General features: G+C 41.4%; 1 pseudogene; it reads right to left on the bottom strand.

Moving 5' to 3' along the window:
- Positions 1 to 21,300: 21,300 nt before the first annotated feature.
- Positions 21,301 to 22,162, bottom strand: LOC125341324 (annotated as a pseudogene).
- Between the last annotated feature and the right edge of the window lie 971 nt (positions 22,163 to 23,133).

Consider the following 23,133-nt stretch of genomic DNA (forward strand, 5'->3'; position numbering starts at 1 on the left):
TAAAGCAATAAAGGCAAAAACTAAATTCACATTAATTAGTACTTTGTTGCAAAGCCTGGTTTAGGATGAAAATCTATCCTTTGCTGCTGGCTGAAATTCTGGGATAGGGTAATTATACTTCAGTAAAACAGTCAGTTTAAGTTAGCAAGATAAAAACTGCTATCTATTAATGTAATTCAAGGCTGAAATTTATATATTTTAAGCTCAGCAATTACGTATCTACAAATGCGGCTTCTTTTCCCCTGGAATTTCAGTGTCTTGTATTGGGTGAGATTGAAGTCCCTTGGCAGTTGAGCTGATTGAAGGTAGACCTTTCGATCACAAATGTGTCTTAGGGGTACTGGAGAAGTTTAAGGGTATTGGAGAAGTTTAAAATATGAAAAATAAAAATAAGTAAACTTAGATATCATAATGTTACTGAATAATAAGTTTTCCCCATATGTCAATAGTTTAAGGAAGGCATTCAAAACACTAGCAGAGGGGCTGGGAATATGGCCTAGTAGTAGAGTGCTTGCCTTGCATACATGAAGCCCTGGGTTCAATTCCTCAGCACCACATATACAGAAAAAGCCAGAAGTGGTGTTGTGGCTTAAGTGGTAGAATGCTAGCCTCGAGCAAAATGAAGCCAGGGACAGTGCTCAGGCCCTGAGGTCAAGCTCCAGGACTAGCAAAAAAACAACAACAAACAAACCCAAAACACACACACACACACAAAACACTAGCAGATTGTAACAACTGATAAAGAAACATGGAAAATAAATTCAGATATTCTGAAGATAAAAAAATTGCTTCTGAAATAGTACACATTATGAATATTGAATGTATTTGTTAATGCATTTAATTGTACTTAGGGAATTACAACTGAAATCTTTCCATGCTTGTATCTAATGAACTTTGAGCCTATTTGAGTCAATTTATTTATTATATAAAGATATAGTGATGATGCATATTTCATAATAAAAATTGATTATTTTAAGAGAACAAATGAGTGAAAATGTTACTTACTCCTAGGTTTTGGTCGTTTGTTTGGTGCCTGCTCTTGGGCTTGAACTCAAGCTCTGGATGCATTCCTTGAGCTTGTTTGCTGGAAGCTGGAGCTCTAGCAGCTGGGCCCACAGCTGTCCCTGGAGATGGGAGTCTCTCTCGCAGGCTTTCTTGCCTGGGCTGCCTCCGAACCACTTGAGCCACAGCTCCCCTTCTGGCTTTTTGCTTGTTAGCTGGAGATCAAATGGGCTGGCTTTGCATGCCAAGATCTCAGCCCTCTGAGTAGCTAGGATTACAGGCGTGAGGCACCGGCGTGTGGCTCGTGTGTTTTTATTTTTAGTGACTTCAGAGGATTAGTGTGGAGGAATATGAAGGTGTATCAGGTGTGTGATCCCCTTCTCTAAATTAGAGAGTGGAGCTGGGCGAGGCACTGGGGAGGCTGGCGCGCTCCTGGGGAGTAGAGCCCAGAGGAGAGAAGCGGACCAAGGCCGCCCAAGGCTGGAGAGTGAGACCCCAGTCTCTGTGGCATAGAAACTTCACAAACAGCAAACTCCTCTGCACGGACCACACTTCTCCTCTGTTCTCAAGTGTGCCTGCCCCAAGAGAACAGTCAGCTTTATGTTAGCGTCGCTTTCCCTGCTTGGTCCTCTTTTTCCCTCTCTATCTAGGCCTGGATTATCAGGCCTCTGTTCTCTCAAAGCTGACCTTTTAATAATCAGCATTTTTTTTCTCAAGAAGAGAAAGAATAACATTTGAAGTAAAAGGAAGGATTAGATAGTTATATTCCCTGAGGCAGAAAGACACAGAGGCCTGGTTCCAAGAGAGCTAGACGCTTGTGCTTTGCTCCCCAGAGTCTTATTAAAATGATTGCCCCTTTGGCTGCCGTTGCAATGCAGTTAATTATATCCTAAAACTGGAGAGTGTACTATCTAAAACTTAGTGTGCAATGTACAATTTCTGAAACATTTGTGCGGATGGCCCTGGTAAGTAGGAAAGAGGCAGCACAGACTGCAAAATCTGTTCAAATCAAGCATTCGTTTTGGAATACTTGGGAAGGAATTCCAAAATCACAGCAAAGGGATGAAGTTCCGAGAAGCGTCTGTCTCTGGCTCCTGGTGATTTCCTTTGTGAGAGAAGGACAGGGCCTCTGTGGCATTCGTTGGGAGCCCAGGGGCTCGCCTCCACCGCGACCCTTCCTGCCCCAGGGATGCGAAATCCATGCTCTCCCAACTCTGGCAAGCTTTATTTGAGCCAGATTTTATCTGCTGTAGCAAAGCCAACTCCTGAAATTCCTGTATCGTCATGCAACAAATATGTACTGTCCAACAAAGTGTGCCATTTAATAAGTCTAGTTTTACTTAGTACTGGATTCTGTTGTAATAAAGTTCACTAAGAATTCAGGTCTTCTAGTAATATATTGAGTATAAATCTAATCTCAGAGAACTGGTGGCTCACACCTGTAATCCTAGCTACTCAGGATGCTGAGATCCCAGTATGGCAGTTGGGAGTCAGTCTGGGCAGGAAAGTCTATGAGACTCTCATCTCCAATTCACCATCCAAAAGCCTGAAGTAGAGCTGTGGATTAATTGATAAAAGTGCTAGCCTTAAGCATAAAAGTTAAAATTAAGAACTAAAAAGATCAGGGGCTGGGAACTTGGCCTAGTTGTTGAGTGTTTGCCTAATATACATGAAGTCCTGGGTTCAATTCCCCAGCACCACATATATAGAAAAGGCCAGAAGTGGTGCTGTGGCTCAAGTGGTAGAGTGTTAGCCTTGAGCAAAAAGAAGTCAGACACAGTGCTCAGGCCTTAAGTTCAAGCCACAGGACTGGCAAAAAAAAAGAAAGAAAGGAAGGAAGGAAGAAAGAAAGGAAGAAAGGAAGAAAGAAAGAAAGGAAGAAAGAAAGGAAGAAAGGAAGAAAGAAAGAGAGAGAGAAAGACCGAACTGAAAAGATCAGTGACAGTGCTCATGCCATGAGTTTAAGTCTCAGGACCAAACAAAATCAATTTCCTGTTACAATGTGATCAGCACTCTAACACCATTGACAGGTAGCATGACACAGCTGATAGTGGTATTTGCTTGGTAAAGCAAAATAATAGACAAAAATGTTTTCATGGGTAGAATGTGTATCTTAGCTTCTGGAGAGATAGGATACTGAACAAATGAAAAAAACAACACCGTATTAATATCAATATTTAATGTACGTTTAAGAAAAGACCTATTGCTAAACATGCAGGAGATTGTGAGGCTATAAGTTCAATCCCCAGTATCAGCATCAATATACATGAATACATACACACATACACAAATATAGTGTATATGTATATATATATATCATATGTGGCTATTAATATAAAAGAGATGCTAATGTAATACATTCTTTGAAAATGTTCCCCTTATTGTTGAATTAATTTTAAATTAAAAAGGTTCAATATTCCACTCAAAAGTAGAAATTAGTTAAATAGTGAAAAATATACAACTCTACTATCTGTTATCTAAGTAGACACGTTTTACATATGCAGCTCTAAGTAAGATGATACTGAAGAGGGAGGAAACGTAAACATGTAAAGAAACACAGAGCGCTTGGCTGGCTCTGTGTAGCAAAATAGCCTTCAAGATTGGAAAAGAGTTGAACAATTTCTCCAAAGCTAAACAAAAAGTCAACATATTACCTAACAATGCCACTCCTAAGTATATTTTTGGTGGAAATGAAACATTTTGTCTTTGTGATTAAAAGAAAAGTTCTTTATACATTTTTCACTGCCTCATTCATCATAGTAAAAAGAAAGAAACTTTGGTGATGGTGGCCAAAGCCTGTAGTCCTAGCTACTCAGGAGGCTGAGATCTGAAGATATAAGTTCAAAGACATCCCAAGTAGACAAATCCAAGAGATGCCCATCACAAACAGACCAGCAAAAAAGCTGAAAGTGGAGATGTGGCTCAAATAGTAGAACATCAACCTAGAGTGGAAAAGCCAAGGGAGAGGGTAAGGCCCTGATTTCAAGTTTCAGTATTCATACAAAAGTAAATTTAAGTAAAGAAAAAAAAAAGATAAGAGGAGGAGAAGAGGAGAAGAGAGAAGAGAAAAGGGAAGAGGAAGGGAGGGAAGTAGAGGGAAGAAGAAGAGAGACAGGAGGAGGAGAAAGGAAAAGATGAGAGGGAAGGAAAAGGAAAGGAAAAGAAAAGAAACAACCAATTCCAGAGTTTATCAACTAATTAGTGACATGTTTTATAGTTCAATAGAATTATAGATCGATTTCAATGACAAAAATGAACTAAAATTTTAAACTATTTGCAAATGATTCCAGCAATATACTCTAAATGGATTTTATTCTAAGACTATAAATATGCATATTAATTAACTTATCATTAAAATGTATTATAAACTCAAAGGAAGAAAAGTTTTAAACAGTGACAACTAATAAAATGCAACACTCATTTTCTCATAAATATACATTATTCAAATAACTAGGAAATGGATAAATTTCTCCTTATCATGATTAAACACATTCATCTCTACCCAAGGACTAGCTTGATATCTTCAGTCATGAGAACATTTTGGTGTTTTGCTTGCTTAATATTAGAAATTAGACACATTATGAAAATTAACAGTGTGAAGTTGGAGAGATAACTATTCCTATCTTCACATAATATAACTATATATGTGGAAATTTTAAAAAAGAAATAATTGTATAACAAAACATCAAGAGCAAAACCAAAAATGTTTCTGCAAATTTGTCATAAGCAATATGTGAAAGGAATTATAAGTTAGAAACATACTCATAAATCCCAGCAATAAAGACCATCTATTTAAAAAAAAACATTAAGATCTAAGGGAGGATCTTATAATGAAACTTTGGAAAGTAATTGAAATTCACAAGGAAGACTTAGAAAAATGACAACTGTAATCTTAGATAAAATATCCACTTTCAAAATGGGCTAGGTCTTCCCAAAATATGTTATAAATTTAATGTGATCCTAATAAAACTCTCAACCTAAGAATTTGTTGGAAGTAGGCAAAATGACTCTTAATGTTTTATATAAAGAGTAAAAAATATTAAATTTTTTCCAAGAGGAAAAAGCATTAAGAAAAGAAAGCATTAAGAAAGAGCATTAGGGCAATGGCCACTCCCTGTTGTTGGATTATACTGTAAAATCTTAATAGTTGAGATGGTGTTAAATTGCAGCTTGATTGAACACACAAACCAATGGGCAGAAGAAAAGGTTCAAGGGACTTTCTAGTATGAAACAAGAACCTTATAGAGAAATGTCACCTTCTCCAAGAGTTGGGATAAGACATCCAGAAGGCAGCCTGTAAATCTGAGGTACCTTGTTTCTTATCTCAGAAAAGGGTCAAAAGGTTATTTGTAAAAGCTGCAAAAGAAGAAGGATGAGCAAGCTAGTGAAGAATTGTATTCATAACTCCACTTACGGAATTGCAACTCCTTGTACAACTACATACTGCATACTACTAATAATATTTTAAATTTTAAAAGAAAACTTACTTTCAGAAAGCTACCCCCCAAAAAACCCAAACTTATATCCAATAAGGAGCCTGGACTGGAGAAGCCACTGTTAATTAAGATGCAGGTTTTTTTTGTCTGTTTGTGTGCCTATTCTGGGACTTGAACAAAGGGCAGTATGTTCTCACTTGACATTTTTGTTCAACGCTAGTGCTCTACTATTTGAGCAACAGCTTCACTTCTTGCTTTTCTGTTGCTTAATTAGGTCATTATTCATTTACATTCTTTTGATTTATCACCATGAATACAGATTTTTTTATGTTTTTTCATATATTATGACACTGTGTTCCAATCCTGGGGCTTGAGCTTGGTGCCTGAGCTCTGTCCCTGACTGTTTTTATTCAAGACTAGCACTTTACTGTTTGAGCCATAGGTCCACTTTTAAGTTTTGATGGTTCATTGGAGATAAGAGTCTGACAGACTTTCATGCCCTGGCTGGCTTCGAACCACAATCCATAGATCTCAGCCTCCTGAGTAGCTAAGACACATGCACCTGTCTGATTTTTTTTAAGCTTATAGTTATATTAATTTACTCCTCAAATTTGTTTGTACTGAAACAGTAGGGATTTCATTTCTCTCATTCAAATTTAAATGCATAGTTCAAACCAAGCAGAACAAAACAAAGCATAATGAATGGTCCTGGAAGCTATAATGTGACTACGCTTGACTTAGGACAGACACTATGACCCACACAGATCCACGTGTGGGGAGGGCAACCCATCCTCCACCTCTGCTTACACACCCTGTGCATTCTTAAGACATCAGACAAAGTCAAATGAAATGTAACTATATGAGGGGTATCATAAAATAATGATTTTAAATGGGTCTTATTTATATAACTTTAGGGATTTATAGAACCACTCATTTCTTTTAATGAGTTGGGACAAGTGATATTTCATTTTCCTCAGGACAGAAATAAGAGCCAAGCAATCTGATAAAGGGAGGGAAGTAGAGGTCTTCCCTCGTTGAATTCTAGATCTATGCCCTTTAATTCCAGCACATTTCAGAGTCACTGGAATTCACGTCAAGATGAAAAGTATAGTTTATCAAGTGCTGGCTTTCCCATTCTCAGCACAGAGACCTTTCAATGTCTCTCTCTCTTGGCTCTACTCTTTGTAATAAATGTACGCTTGATGGATAATGAATAACAGCTGAGCAGTTTAAGATACAGGAGACTTCTTTTCTTCAGCTTCCAACTAAGATTGCTCTTATTCTTCATAATCTCTCCCAGCTGCCAGGAACCCATCTTATCTTTGCATGAGGTGAAATTCCCATTAACAACGATCAGAGTAGCAGGGTCAGATTGACTGTGGGATGGGAGGAAGTGCCCAGTGCGGACATGACAGAGTTGACCCAGTGCAGCTCAGAACCGCTGGGACACAGAAAAAGCCGTCTGGCTTTCATAAATGATTTTTTTCATTGCTTTTATTGTAGGCAAGATAACTTTAGGAGGAAAAAACAAGGACAGGATAACGTCAGGGTAACCTAATCAGTTATGATAACTGAGGAAAGATGACAGAGCATGGCTCAGAAACTGTTGCCACTGAACTGATGAAGTCTCCAGATCACAAGCTCTCAGGGTGCTGTTACAAGTGTGCTTTGGGTGCTGTTACACAGTGTTCCACCCAGTCTATACCATGGGAGCCATTTCAAGTGCTTCGTCGTGTCCAGTTCATCACACAGATAGAGAAGAATGAAGTAAGCTCTCCCATTTTGTAATTTTAATTAAAATGTAAGTGAGTGAGTGTGTGTGTGTGTATAGAAATGAAGTATTCTGGATATTTACATTTTTGAAATTAGCATCTATTATAGGCATATATGTGCGCACATATTACACACATGTATCTAGATAAAATACATACATGGGTTAGTTTATATACATGGGTAGTTTATTTGCATATATATTTTCACTTCATTTATTTTTTCCATTCATTGCAGCTTATTCCACTGCTTATATATTAGTTGTATTTTATGTGCAGTCACTATGCATCAGAACCACAAAATCAGAATATCAGGAGAAACGTACAGGATTTAATTCTATATGACTAACATTTACAAGTAGATTTTTTAACAGTCTGCTTGAACTTGGGCTCAGGTGGCTCACAGCTATCATCTTAGCTATGCATGGGGGATGAGATCCGATGATTAAAGTTTAAAGCCAGCCAGGATAGACATATCTGAGAGATTCCAGTTGACCAACAAAAAGCTGGGAGTGGAATTATGGTTTCAGTAGTAGATCACCAGCCTTGAGAGTAAAAGCCATGCAAGAGTGTGAGGCTTTGCATTCAAGCCTCAATAGTGGCATAGAAATAACAAACAATAACAATAAAACCACAGTCATTTTGAAAGTATGGCAGAAATGAGTCACATGTGGTCTGCTCATGGCAATCTCAGATCACAATTGAAATCTTTAAGGTTTTGATTCTAGCTGGGTGCCAGTGTTTCACACCTGTAATCCTAGCTGCTTGGGAGGTTGAGATCTGAGGATCATGGTTCATAGCCAGCTTTGGCAAGAGAGTCTTTGAGATTCTTATCATTGAGATTTTTTACCAGTGCCAAGTAAAGCTGTAGATTGCTAGCCTTGAGCTCGGGGACAGTGCTCAGGCCTTAAGTTCAAGCCCTGTTAGTGGCACATACACACACAAGAAAAGATTTTAACTGAATCTTATTCCTTTCTATATTTACACTTGTGGCAATTTTCTGATCTCAAGACCTCATGCTCCCTAGCCAGCTGTTCTACCATTCAAGCCAAAGTTTCCATTCACTTTCTGTTGTCAACAAATCAAACTTTCAAGTGTACTGCAAAAACCTACATGAAATAGAAGGACATCTTTTTTTTTTTTTTTGCCAGTCCTAGGCCGTGAACTCTGGGCCTGAGCACTGTCCCTGGCTTCTTTTTTGCTCAAGGCTAGAACTCTGCCACTTGAGCCACAGGGACACTTCTGGCCATTTTCTGTATATGTGGTGCTGAGGAATCGAACCCAGGGCCTCATGTATAAGAGGCAAGCACTCTTGCCACTAGGCCATATTCCCAGCCCCAGAAGGACATCTTTTGTCTACATGAATATATAAGCTCAGACCAGCATCTAATATTTAAATAGTAGTCTGTAATTATATTCTTCTATGTTCAGATTCTTGAAGGCCAGATATAATTATAAACTGATATAGCTTGTACAAATACAAACTGATAGACATTGGAAATTCAACTTAGGTATTTCCTTTGGTTAAAAGAACTATGTAGGATGCAGAAAAATCGACAGTAATTGCTATTCTTTTAATTTCCAGTTTTCTTTAAGTTTACTTTAAGTTTGCCATCTTACCATGGATGAAAATCATATGAAACTGAAGGTACATGATTTGATATTGGAAAACAAATTTGAATACTGATACCTGCTAGAATTTTGTACTGAATATCATGATACCCACCTTAACCATCTTTGGCTTTCTTCATTATAATGGATTATGTCTTCCAAAGTATACTAACAAATTAGAATAATGATACCTGCTAGAATGTTGTACTGAATATCAGTATAGTGGTTATGTCTTCCAAAGCCAATCTGTCTGTTTCGACAAGCAGAAATTTAACTTTGTGATATGTCATGATAATTCACATTCTTACTACATGTGGGAAAGAATGTATCTGCCACACAGGGGGTATAATCCTTTTACTGATTTTACTAAATAATCTTATTAAACAAGAAATCTTTCCCCCTACTGCTCCATGGTGTGGGATGGGAAGAGAGCAGGATTTTGAGGTGGGCTCCTCTGGATTTCTCCTATTTTTCCTCCATTTTGTTGTCAGTGTAGCCCAGGTCACATCTCTGAACTTCCTGAACTCAGTAATCTTACCAAGGTACTTTGTTGTATTTCAAAGAGCATTACGTTATTTTTCTTATTTCTTGGATTTTCACTGACAATTATTTAAATTAATACGTTTGTCTTCTATACAGTGAAGGAAAGTTTATGCTTAATACTTTATTTGTGGATATATCAGTGATTTGGTTATAATGGCAGATTAGTTTTTTAAGCAATTATTATTGTATAGAAAATATTTATTTAGATCTTAATAATACAGACTTTAATGTCATATTTACATACTTAATAAAAATTAAAATACTATAATTTATAGCTAACTACTCCCTGAAAAATTACATTACCTGAATGTTTGTGCTTTGAACACCTTCATTTATTTAAAAAAACAAACAAACATATCCTAAAGAGTTAAGGTTATACAGAATAGCGCAAGGTGAATATGTGTTAGAAATTTATTTTAAGAACATGTTTTAGCAGGAATTTTATGAAATGTAAACATTTATCAATTGATTACCAAAGTCTGATTCCCTTTACTTTACACTCTAGCATTTCGTAGTTACTATTTATTTTTTTCATTTACCTGTGAGACAATTTGACTAAAAGCTTAGAAAATAAAAGACAACCAAATTACTTAGAGACTTCAATTTTTAATTCTAATTACCAATGAAAATTAAAATTCTAAGTACCATTAAAACCCCCAATTAAAAATGTTTTCAACTTTCACTTCTTTGAGTAAATTAGTACCACAAATACCAGCCAAGCACTAGTGTCTCATGCCTGTAATCCTAGCTATTCAGGAGGCTGATCTCTAAGGATTGGGGTTCAAAACCCAGCTTGAGTAGGAAAGTCTGTGAAACTCTTATCTACCAGTAATACCTTTTAAAAAAAAATCAAAAGTGGAGTTGTGGCTCAAGTAGTAGAGTGCCAGACTTGAGTGAAAAAAACCTCAGGGACAGCGCCCCGGCACTTTCTTCAAACACCAGGATTGGTGCAAAAAACAAGTTGTTAATAACCTGAATACCAATCAAACAAGTTATAGCTTTAAGTGAAATAAAAATCTGTCTTCTTCACAGTGATCAGTAATTGTCATTTTACTTTTTACATACCAAGAAACTCCAGGCATGAGAGCCTGGCATGGCTCAGATGGCAGTGTAGCATTACCACCGAGTTTCCAAGCTCATGGCCCTGGACCCCAGCTGCTAGTCCCCATCTCAAGTGACAATCATCCCAGCAGGGCATTGAGGGAGGTAAAAATCTTCCATTCCATTCTTTCGTATTCTTATACAAAGACTTGGATTTAGGGCCTGCGAACTATCCTTTAGCTTTTTCACTAAAGGCTGGCACTCGAACTCTTGAGCCCTATCTACATATCTGGCTTTCTTTTGGTTATTGAAGAGCCTTGCATCCATTTCTGGCTGGACTGTCTTCAAACTACAATCCATAGATTTCAGCCTCCTGAGCATTCAGGACTATAGACAAGAGCCAAGACACTGTGTTGGGGGTTTTTAGCCTCCAGGGCTCTCCTGTCCTGCAGGAGAGATGGGATAGCACACCCCACGCGGACGGGTTCAGGAAGAGGATAAAAGGGCTGACAGACTGCCACCCAGCCCCACTCTCGACGGAGGACACACAGACAGTCCGGGAGCCATTCAGAGCTAAGACTCGTTTAATGGCGGCAATGAGCTGTTCTTTTAAAGGGGTTGGAGGGCGGCAGAAGGGGAGGGGTACATGCACCTACATAGGGGCTGGGATTTGATGCCTGAGCTGTCCATCAGGGTGGAGCTCTGAGGGACCTCCCTAAGGGGCAGCCTACATCTACGAGGACCGCCTCTGGTTCACCACCAGGCGCCATCTTGGCTACACGTGGTCCCAAGGCTGGGATGCGGGGCCAGCTAGAACCACCTCTTAATGATGCAAGGCATCTAGGTGGGTGTGCCCCACATCTCCCCCTTTTGTTTTTTATTAATAGAGGAGGGGTACCAGGTTGGGAGTATGGGTGGAGGTTGTCTCTTCTGGAACTACTTCCTGCTGAAAAGGGGCGAAGTGGTCAGGGGTCCCTGACTCATCATTTGGCCTGGTACCGTCCAGTTGGGCTGGTAAAAGTCTTATCATTTCTACGAGAATGGTTATCAGGGCCAGAGGGTGTCATGGTCTCCTCTGGCTACCTCCTGCAGCTTGGGCATGTCAAGGAGTCCCTGGTACTGGGGTCCTCAGGGTCCAGATCTGCACTGGACACAGCAGTGTAGAAAGATGATGGCCTTGAACTGTAAGTTCCCAGGTGGGGACCTCAGTGAGGGATATTATCCTGTTAAAAGAGACTTTTGAAAAGGTCCAGAAAAAGGCTGACAAGTTCACAGGACCAGTTAACATAGACAACATGGGAGAACACACCCTTGGCATGAACCAGAAAAGTTCCATTTGGAACATAAACCCAATTGTGGCCCATTACAAGGAAGGAGGAATAACTGGACTGGTGGCAGGAAGGAAGTGTTTGGGGATAGTGGACTAGTTGGGAGTAACCAGTCAGAGGCTAAATAGATATATATACAAATAGTAAGTAACAAAGCAAAAAATGCAAGTTTTTTGTCCAGATGGAAAATGGACAGGTATGGACATTAGGTAGGTAAACAACTATTCCTCTAGGTGTGTAAACAACTATTCCCCTTGATTTCCCGGCTCTGATTAATTTTGAAAGGGCGAGACAAAGTGGCTCTGTTTAGGATGTGACATCATTCTCTTCTTACTCCTTTCCATAATCCTTGTTCCCTGGACTGGCTGAGTCCCAGGGGTCCAGGTGCTTGTTGCTGGGATGGCATGCTCCCATTGGCATTTACGGGGTTTGAGCTCAGGGCCTGGGCACTGTCCCTGAGCACTTCTACTCGAGGCTAGTGCTCTACCACTTGAGCCACGGTGCCACTTTCAGCATTTTGCTGGTTCTCTTGAGCCATGCTTCCAGTCTGGCTCTTTGCTGGTTAGTTGGGAGATGGAGTTTTAGAGAGATTTTCTGCCTGGGCTGGCTTCGAACTGCAATCTGAGGAGTTTTAGTCATAAGAGCCCTTTTTATGTCCAATTAAAGCAACAAGGAGAACAATAGGAACAGAGCTCACCTGTAACTTGTTGATAATTGACCAGAGTTCTGCTGTAACACTTAGAGAACAGCAGACTGAATGAGATCCATGTGCCATCAAATCAAATCATCATTTAACCTTACTGGCAGGTGGAAGAGAGCATAGATGAATAAAAATCAGAGGGCAAAGGGTTAAGACAATGTAAAAGTCTCAGTTTTAGCAGTGGCTGTGTCTTTCATCCTGGATCAGTAGGCTTCATTAGTCATGTGTGATGGAGGCAGGCAGGGAGATAGGTTGGATCTGGGCAAGGCTGTCGTGGCAACTCAGAGTCCCTTGGATAGATTGTCACTCCTCCTGCAAGATTCTACACAGACTGTTTAAAAATATTTGAAATCCCCCAGTATTTCCTGCTTGGTTGCTCTGAGTCCTCTGGCTGCTCAAATCCTTTATCTAGAAATGTATTTTAAACCTTTAAAGGAAGAGGCTTTTACATCTTTGCCTCGGCCTTATTTGCATCTGAAAAACCTCTGAAACCCAGGGGGCATCTAGCCTCCTGGCTGCCTGTTTTAAAAGAACCTTTTTTTTTTCAGTCCCGGCTACTGCACGACCTTTGAACTCAAATGACAATTTTTCCTTAATGCAAGAATTACAATTACAGAATTAGAAACACTTATCCATTCAGCTTTCCAATAAATTAGTGAGAAACATTAGCTTGCTTTGCACCCCCCTTTTTTTCCTACATGCAGAGTTAATGAGAATTTACTTTTATACCCAATATTTTATTATACATTTAAAATATTTGCCTGATTATATGTAACTTAAGATAGTTAGGAGTCTTACTTATTACATCACAGTATACACATAGAATTTAGTACCTGAATCATTAGACTGATATCCAAAACAATTGTAACAAAGTACTTTTAACAGTGTTCACTGGAATTACAAACACAAGAAATCCGGTCTCAGCATCTTTGCTTTTTTAATATATCTAAATTGCAAAAATAGCATAGGAATCAAATCACATCAGATAAATAAACTTTTTAACCATAAAAAAACTTTTCCAATTCTTAGTATCTCTCAAGGGGCAGTTTCCGAAATTCCAGTCAAATCACTCATTGCTGTATATTAGAACTTTTTGGAGTTTTTCTTAGACATGTTCGTTTGCACCCAAACAATCAGTTTGGGTTTAAAAAACCTGGGGTTTTTCCTTGCTGTAACTCCATGTATGAGCTGCAAGGGAAAGTTTAACACAGAACTTAAGCAAATTAAAATAGTAGTTAAAGAGGCAGTAATTCTTAAACCATGATGCTAGATTTTATGTGCTTTTACCCTCAGACAAACGGACAGACAGACATACACAGACAAACGGTTGTGCACAGGTTTTTGAGCACTCTTAGAGTTGTTCTTTAATTGGCCATGTAAGTTTTCTGGAATTCCAGTGGCAAATGATATTATTTTGCCCATATTTTAGTAAACAAAAAAAACCTTTCCAGCAAACCAAAATTTTCACAGATTATCCAAGAAGCCACATTTTGAGAAACCAGTTTGGAGACAGGACATGAACAGAACACAGACTGCAGGATCACAGCAAGACACCTTCACCTTCCAGCATTTGAATTGCAAGGCACCTTTGAATTGCAAGGCTGCAGTTACAGAGAGTTACCAGGAGCTGGAATCTCCAAGTCCCTGCTCAGCCTATAGGAATTTGGCACGCCCACCACCTGGGGTGAGGGCAGGAGGTGCTTGTTAAAACCCATTCTGTTTTTAACCGAACTTCCAAACTTAGCAAACATCATCAACAAAAAACCTAAAGCATTTTTTGTCTCTTTTAAAGCAGATTTTAAGCAAGTAAGCCCTTTTTCCTCCCGGGCAGCCAGGGGGCTATCTCCCCCCCATCCAAAACACTTTTCAGCAAATGTTTCCCAGGCTCTTTAAGGCCGCCTCAGAAGCCATCCTCTCCCTGGTCCACAAAGCATGGTGGGAAACCTCTGGTGGAGGATGGGGAGGAGGCTGTGGGAAGCCTCCCCCATGCTGCCGCAGTGCAGCAGCGGCGGGGGTGAGGCATGGCCACAGGTTTGCATCAGGGAGCCTCCAGCGGGGTAGGGGCACGGTGGAGGCCATCCTCCATCTTGCTCGTCCGCCACGCATTCCGGCGGCGCAGGGGCGCTTGGCTCAGGACCTGGGGAACTTGGCCTAGGCCCCTCCTTCCCCTCCAGGGCAGTGGGAGGGCTGTTCCCTCCCAAGCAGCCAGGCTGAAAAGGCTGGCAGACACCAGCCAGATCGCGGCGTGTTTCAACGCTTTCAAGACTCTCCTGGTCTGGGAGTTCCAGACTCCCAAACCTAAGTTTTGTAGCATGGAGCTCAGTGCTTTGAGCACTTGGTCATCATGCTGGGTTTGAGCATGCCCCATCTTTTCGGGGCCCCCCTCGGACTCCAATTGGCCTGGCCCACCAAAAAGTTTTACCTTCACGCTTTGTGCCCCACATTGGGCACCAGAAATGCCAGGGGTTTTTAGCCTCCGGCACTCTCCTGTCCTGCAAGAGAGATGGGAAAGCATACCCCACGCAGGCGGGTCCAGGAAGAGGGTGTGGGGATGACAGACCATCACCCAGCCCTCTTCTCCACAGAGGACAAACAGGCAGCCTGGAAGCCGGTCAGAGCCAAACTTGTTTAATTCAGGAAAAGATCTGTTACACAGGTTGGAGGGCAGCGGAAGGGGAGGGATATGTGCACCTACGTAGGGGCTGGGATTTGATGCCTGAGCTGTCCATCAGGGTGGAGCTCCGAGGGACCTCCCTAAGGGGTGGCCTACATCTACGAGGACTGTCTCTGGGTTCACCACCAGGCGCCATCTTGGTTACACATGGTCCCAAGGCTGGGAGGTGGGGCCAGCTAGAACCACCTCTTAATGATGCAAGGCATCCGGGCATGCGTGCCCCACACCAGTTCTTCTATCCCATTTCTCAAAAGTATTTATTTCCATACTTCTTTTTATAAAGAACATCCAAGGTAGACGGGAAAAGTTTCTTTGAAAGGTAAAGAAAAAAATAGTGAAATAGATTTCCTATAGGGAGAGACCCAGACCTGAGAGTCCATGAAACTTTTTTTTTTCCCCAGGCAGTAAGGAATTTATTGGGAGGAGAGAAAACTGCAGTCTGCACAAGATGGGAAAGGAAGAGAAAAGAGAGGAAGGAAGAAGAGAGAGAAAGGAGAGCCCATAAAATGTCTTCAAAGCTTACTAAATATAGTATTTCAATTAACCTTGAATTAAAAATTATCATTTTAAGTAGTTGTACAAAGGGATTTGAATTCAACATGCCAGTTATGAGTATAATATATCTTGATCAGTGTTGCTTCTCCTAGCATTCTCCTTCATTAATGCCAACTTTACCCATTCTCTCATTTTCCTCGTTCTAATTTTGTATATGCACATTGAATGTTATGACAGTATTCTTCCTCTCTCTCTTCACTCATATGTTCCTCTTTCCTGTGCCTCTCCTAGCCCCACTGACAACACACACTTCAGCTTCCTGGTATTCATTTTGTTAACTGTAAATTAATTGTTCAAAGGAGTTACATCATTCAAATCCTTTCATACATACACCACACTTCAGCCAGCACAAGTGTATATGTTTATATGTATATGTTTATATAAATGTTTACAGATTAGATCTAACTAATCTCTAACATGAAGAATGAGAGCACATGTTTAGCTTAGACTAATGGGACAATATCTACCTATTGCAGAAAAAGTTGGGTCTCCTAAGTAAAACAGACAAGCCAACATGAAAGCCAGGCACAGTCAGCTCCTACACAGTTATAAAGCCACCATTCTCTTAAATTCAATCGTCTTGAATCATATAACCTAAATTTTAGTTTGACTTCCTCTCCGATAATTGAATTCTAAGAAGTGGTGACGAGAGTTCTGGAAAACCCTTGTATCTGAAGACTGCACTGCACACATACTTCTGGAATCTGACACATGGAAGCTTGTCATTTACACATTCATCAAGACCATGCATATCTGTGTAAGGCCAAGTCCCATTTTCATTCCTTTAGGTATTTATCTTTCACAGGGGATGAAGCTTCCTACGTACTGTTTTCAGGTGACTTGAAGTACAATGTCTCAAATCCAAAAAGAAATGTATTTGACTATCATATCATTCTCTTAAACACATAGACAAATAGTCAAACTGGCTTAAATAGACAAATAATCTTCAACAAACACAGACAATTCCTTCAAGGGTGATACATACTATGATAGAGGAAAACATTGGCAGTGAATTAAATTAAACATAGATTTTAGAGGCGAAACAGAGGCCCTATCTGCCAGAATTGTGCTAGCAACACCTCAAGAAGCAGAAAGAGAGTCAGGGAAGTGAGAAAGCATGAGGAGACTTGCTCTGGATTCAGGGACTGTGGTGCAGAGGAGCACGGGTATCTGCACACTCACCTGTGTGGTCAGAGAAGGACAGGGGAAACCCGAGCACTGGGTGCTGACAGCCAGACACTACATTGAGTGAATGATGTAAAGTTGAAACTCTGGGACCAAATCCCCGAAGGCCCTTTTCTAGCAGACCAAAAACAGACTGAGCAGATAGTGTCACAGGTACATTTACAATAAAAGATGCATTCCAGCTCAAGTGCAGAAGATAACACTCCGGCTTGGACTAGATCAAGACAAGTCGCTTGGAAGACTCTTAAGTTACCCAGGCAAGGAATTAGAACTATTTGAAGTGAGTCATTGCTGACAGTGAGGTGACAGAGAATGGGACATATGTGAGGAATATTTAAAGATGAAACTGACAAGACTTCATGATGGAAGTTAGGTGGGAGGATGATTCAAAATGAGGACCCATGGGGTGAAGGGTCATTTAGAGAAATGACTGGAGAAATTTCTCACTGCTGCCTTTGTCCTTCATTGGATAAGTCTGTTCATGATGAAGAGGTTTGGTAATTCAACACTGAACTAATATTGGAAATGAAATTCTGTCTTCCTATCGCATCTAAGATCCCTCGTTAGCCAAACCATGCATGATGGGGCACAGCCACGTCCTCATCTCCATGGTAACAACTGCCTGCCTCTGGTGTACAACAATGCCTGTGGCACAGATGTGAATGCAAGTCAGACTAGGAACCTCTGGTAGACGTAATGCATGCCTCTTCAGGTTTGAAATTCTTCATTACCTAATCAAAAAAAGAAAAAAAAAAGAAGGAAGAAGGGAGGGAGGGAGGGAGAGAGAGAAAGTGAAGAGAGAGAGAGGATGTGGGAGAGAGGAAAGGAAGGAAGGAAGGAAGGAAGAAAGGAAGGAAGGAAGGAAGGAAGGAAGGAAGGAAGGAAGGAAAGAAGGAATGACTTTGCTATATAATAAACACTCAATGGATGTTTTCTGAATTGAAACTAGAGAAACAATATGCTTCACTGAATTCCTTCGAAATGCAAACAACAGGTACCTTTGGTCCTGTGCTGAGGTGAAGGGAGGGTCATTCCTGGCCAGCAGGCTTTGGCTGACTTTAATTAAAGATTTTATACCGTTCATCTGGTTCTGGGTAGCAGGTCTTCAAAAATACAGGAAACATTGGTCTACAGATGAATAGCATGAAATCTTTTTACAATGTTTCCCTCCGTTACAAGTGGGTTATGTACTAACCATAATGTTCTCTGTCCCCTTCTAGAAACATAGGAGAATGCATACTATCCATGGACACATGGGGGAGTGAAATAATGTACACATGGCATATGATAACAATCTGATGTTGGTTTCAGAAACTGAAAAAAATGAAAAAGAAAGAGTAAAGACTGTTGTAACTTGGAGAGTGCAAGCATGTGTGAGAGGCCACGTGTTTGAAGGCAAGGCTGCATGTGTGGGGAGACCGAGTGAGCGCTGTGTGTCCCCGCGTGCACGTGAGCACAGGGGTGTCCACCGCTGGCCTCTCGGGGGAGCGGGTGTGAGGAAGGGAAGCCAGGCATGGACTGGAAATGGAGTGAAGTGGTCTTTTCCATATCATCAAGGCAGGGTGTGTCTTGGCTGCCAGTGGGGTCACAAGCACTGATGTAGCCAACAGTGTGAGATGGAGCTCTGCAAATGGAGGCCGTGGAGCTCATCGAGGACACGAGATGACGGTGGTCTGAGAGTTGGGGAATGACTGTCTTCAGTTTATTATTCCCCTTTTATTTCTTTTCTATGAGTACTGGTACTTGAACTGAGGACCCTGTGCTCTTGCTTAGCTGTTTCGCTCAAGGCTGCCTGGCATCACTTCCAGCTTTGTGGGGGTCAATAAGAGATGAGACTCATGGACTTTCCCGCCCAGGCTTGCTTTGAACTCCTTTCATCATATCTCAGCTTCCTAAGGAGCCAGAAGAAGGTGAGACACCAACAGTTACATCAGTGTAGTTTTAAGTCAAAAGGGATAATTTCTTTAAAAGAGAAAAACTCAAACTGTGTGTGTGTGTGTGTGTATGCCAGTCACAGGGCTTGAACTCAGGATCTGGGCTCTGTCTCTGAGCTTTTTCACTCAGGTCTGGTAGTCTTACCACTTCAGTTACATCTCCAGAGCTCCAGTGCTTTGAACTGTGATCCTCCGACCTCAGTGTCCCAGGAGGCTGGGATAACAGGGTGAGACACTGGCACCTAGCAAAACAGAAGGCTTTAAGCAGGAAGAATATATGTGCTGCATCATCTTTAACGTTGCTGCTGTAAGAAAACTGGTTGGGAAGATGTGGCTATGAAAGGAAACTGAGTCAGCCAACCAAGTAAACAAACAAAAACATACACGGAACAATTAGAGATATTCCCCATAGTCCAGATGAGAAGTTACGTTAAGCTTTGTTTAATATCAATGCAGACATAAATATGTGGATGAACTCAAACTGCCTTTGTGAGGTAGAGTATTGAAAACATGGAGCTAGCCTGGGTGGGCGGTGGGAGGAGAGGAAGAAACATGCAGGTGAGATCCTACAGATCACAGTTCAAAGCAAGGCCAGGCCAAAAATTCTAGAAAACTCCATTGTCCAAAAAGCAGATGTGGGGATGACTTGTGAGGGGTAGAGTGCCGGCTGAGCAAAAAGAGAAACAAAAACCAACTGAGCAAACTCAAGCCACAGCTCCCCTTGCAGCTTTTGGTGGTGAATTGGAGATGAGAGTCTCATGGGCTTTCCTGGTTGGCCTGGGTCTGAACCTCAATCCTCAGCTCTCTGCCTCCTCAGTAGCTGGGATTACAGGCATGAGCCACCAGTGCCCAGCTTTTTAGATACGATTTTTTTGCCAGGGTGCTTTTCTTGCTTAAAATGTGCATCTCCTGTTCTTGCCTCTGCTAATTCTTCCTCATTCTTCATGTGGCCATTCAATCATTTCTTTCTAGACAGCTTTCAAATAAATACCATACAACACCCATGCAAATGTGTGTCCCTACTCCTTTCCAGATCCCTAGTGTATTCTATTTCATGAAAATCATTTTATAGTTTTGCTTTGTTCTTATTTTTATTAGCAATCTCTTTTGTTAAAATATAATCTCAATAATAAATGGAATTTCTACAATTCCTTCATTGCTACCCTAACAATTGCTTATTTATTTTAAATCACAAATCAACAATATTTGTAGAATAATGAGGTAATGTAGCATTTTTATGCCTAAGGTTATTAACATCCTTTATCATATCCTGAGACATTACAATTAAGATTATCAGTCACTGAATGCGCAGTTTGAGAATTGCAAAATGTATCATCTTTATATAAATTATTTGCACTTTCATCTATCTATTGCTTATTACAGAAATACTTTACTTTTGTTTTCTTGCTTTTTATTTAATCTCCATATGTGCACATAAAGTGATCGAAAGCAATTCTATCACCCATCAGGCATGTGTGCTCAAGCCTGTAATTTTACCTATTCAGGAGGCTGAGAACTGAAGATCATGTGTTTTTTTTTTTGTAATTGCTCTATTTATTAATACATATATCACAAGTATCACAATATCAATGTAGTCTTGTTGGCATGCTAGACAGAGGCATTTTTTTAAGATCTTTAAAAAATATTTTCACTTCTGTTCCGCCCATCACTCTCCTTTTTAAATTGATTTCATGAGGTCCTCAAAGTCTAGAATGTCAATGCAAGAAAACAATAGAGAAAGAAGTAAAATAACACAATAGCAATTAATTGGGGGAAAATCCAAAGTGATATTATTGCCTTCACTGGAAGCAACAGGACAGCTTTGTAACAGGACTATATATGTTTCAACTCAGGGGAGGAGGTGCACTAATTGTCTCTACATACCCAGGCATGGAATAATAATGAGTACGGAGGCCACCTAATGCTCAACAATCTCCATCATGCATAACACAAGCTTTTTTTGTCCTCATGAACAACTACTTACATGTCCTTACATGTACTAGGCAGCCTAAAGAAGTTAGGAAAGAGCCTTAGTAAAGGGAAAACCAAACCAAATGAGATTAAGCCAAGAGAACAGTTATCATCTGATTATCTATGTAAAGGTGCATGGCATTTACAGACCATGGTGAGGGGCAAAGAGGAGCCTCCCATACTACATGAAGAGCCCCAAAGGGCCAGTGATGAAAACCAGTCACCTATGATGAACTGCAGTTGAACCAAGTACACGTGGAGGAGCTGGCACACACAGGGTTTGGGGTGGAGGTCCACTAAGACTAGCTACACACTGTGGCACAACAGGGCTTCACAAGGTAGACACTACACATGGTTTCAGGCTGAAAGGTGGAGCAGAGACTGGGTAGGAGTGTCAGTTGCACGCAGGGAGTGGGGTTGAGGGTAGGGAGTTGTGGGAGTTGGGTAAGTGTATTATGTACTGTGCTCTAATATTCTTTGGAAGTCTTTCAGAGATTGTTGCAGTTCCTTTACAGAACGGATCTCTTACTCCATCGTTGAAAGACTTCTGTTTACACCATCTCATACTGATTGGCCCTGATGAACCAGGACAGACAGCAGGCCAGCAGCAGGCCAATCAACTGGGAGAATGCGATCCCAAACGCCACTCAAGCGATGATCCCCATGTTCGTCTCCATGAAAGTAGTCACCAGATCATAACATCCCTTCTGGTTAACTTCGGTGGCAGCCACAGTCAGATTGTGTAGATCCTGGGGATTGCAATCAGTTTCATCCATGCAGCAGCTGGGGGGAATGCCATGCTCCAGGAAATACGGGCTGGTGCCCCAGTTGGTGTAGCAGCTCAGGCTGCGCTGCACATGGTCCACTGCCCGGCTCCTCTCATCATTGCCACTGTAGTTCTGCATGGCATCCGTATAAGTCCTCAGGAAGGTGTCCTTGATCTCATGACGAAACACAAACCCTGAAATGCCAGCTACAAGCTCAGCCAGGAACACCAGGGACAGGAACATGGCATACATTTCAGCATCCATGGGCTACCACGGCATGTAGCAAAGCCTCCAAACAGGCCAAAAACAACCCTAGTGGTGCCAGTTCCGATGAGCACATAGGGAGCGTTTGTGGAGTTCTCGGCAATTAGGGATATAGAGGTGCCATGGTAAGTTTCCCCCAGACTCCAACAGCCAACAGGTTCACCCCAGTGATCCAGAAGACGAAGGAGTAGTTGATGAGGAGGGTTTTGAGACAGGTTATCACAGGTTTGGTCTCCATTCTCCTCGATGCCACAATACGGAGCTCCGGCAGCGGTAGTGGTGGTGGTGGTGGTGGTAGGCGGCTGGAGGGCGCGCAGGAGGGGGGAAGAAGAGGGGTGGGGCGGGGCAGGGGTGCATGCCACGAGAGGCCCCGTGCGCGCATGCGCACCTCGCGGGGGGCGGGGTGGGGGGTGGCGCTCCTGCTCAATGTTCCGGCCTGGCAGCTTCTGCGCATGCTTGGTAAGCCTCCCATGAGACTCTTATCTCTAATAAACTACTCAGAAAAACCTGGAAGTGGCTCTGTGTCCCAGGTGGCAGAGTGCTAGCCTTGAGCAAAAAGAAGCTCAGGGACAGCGCCCAGGCCAAGAGATCAAGCCCCAGAACTGGCAAAAAAATAAAAATAAAAATTTAAATAAAATTTAAAAATTACTATGTTGCGACTATATTTATGTACTTCTGTTATTTTTTTCTCTATAAAATTATTTTCTGTCTGGGCACTGGTGGCCCAGTGAGCCACATGAAGATCATGTTTTGAAGGCAACCTGGGCAGTAAAATACTTGAGACTCTTATCATCAATTAATTAGCAAAAAAGCCCAAAGCAGAGCTGTGGCTCACGTTGTAGAGTACTGGCCTTGAGCACTAAAGCAAAAACAGCTCAGGGATCATGCCCTCACCCCAAGTTCAAACCCCAGGACATGTACACACACACACACACATACACACACACACATATACACACATACTGCTATCAAGTGTCACCAAGGGATATCTGTATGATGATAATACCCACCAGAGTCCCTGTTCAATGTATAGTAATACATTCCAGTGTTGGACTTAAAAAAACATGAGATTCCAGCTTTTACTCCCCATGTCTCCTTTTACTGTAGGCAAAGTTAGAAAATAATAGAAACATGATAAACTTATGTCCTTAAAGCTTGCATAAGTCCCAGGTGCGGATGGCTCATTCACAAAAAAGCCACGGTAAACAAAAGCATGCAGCCCTATGGCATTCCCACAGCAGCAAGGGCTGGTGGCCAGAGACCTTCAGTGAGCACAGGAGAGGCCTCTGAGCTGACCAGCTCTGACGGCACATTCTGTGCACCTGCCCACATGTGCAAGGGCAGGATTTGTGG

This window comes from Perognathus longimembris, chromosome 24 (assembly GCF_023159225.1).
Source record: "Perognathus longimembris pacificus isolate PPM17 chromosome 24, ASM2315922v1, whole genome shotgun sequence".
Taxonomy (NCBI): domain Eukaryota; kingdom Metazoa; phylum Chordata; class Mammalia; order Rodentia; family Heteromyidae; genus Perognathus; species Perognathus longimembris.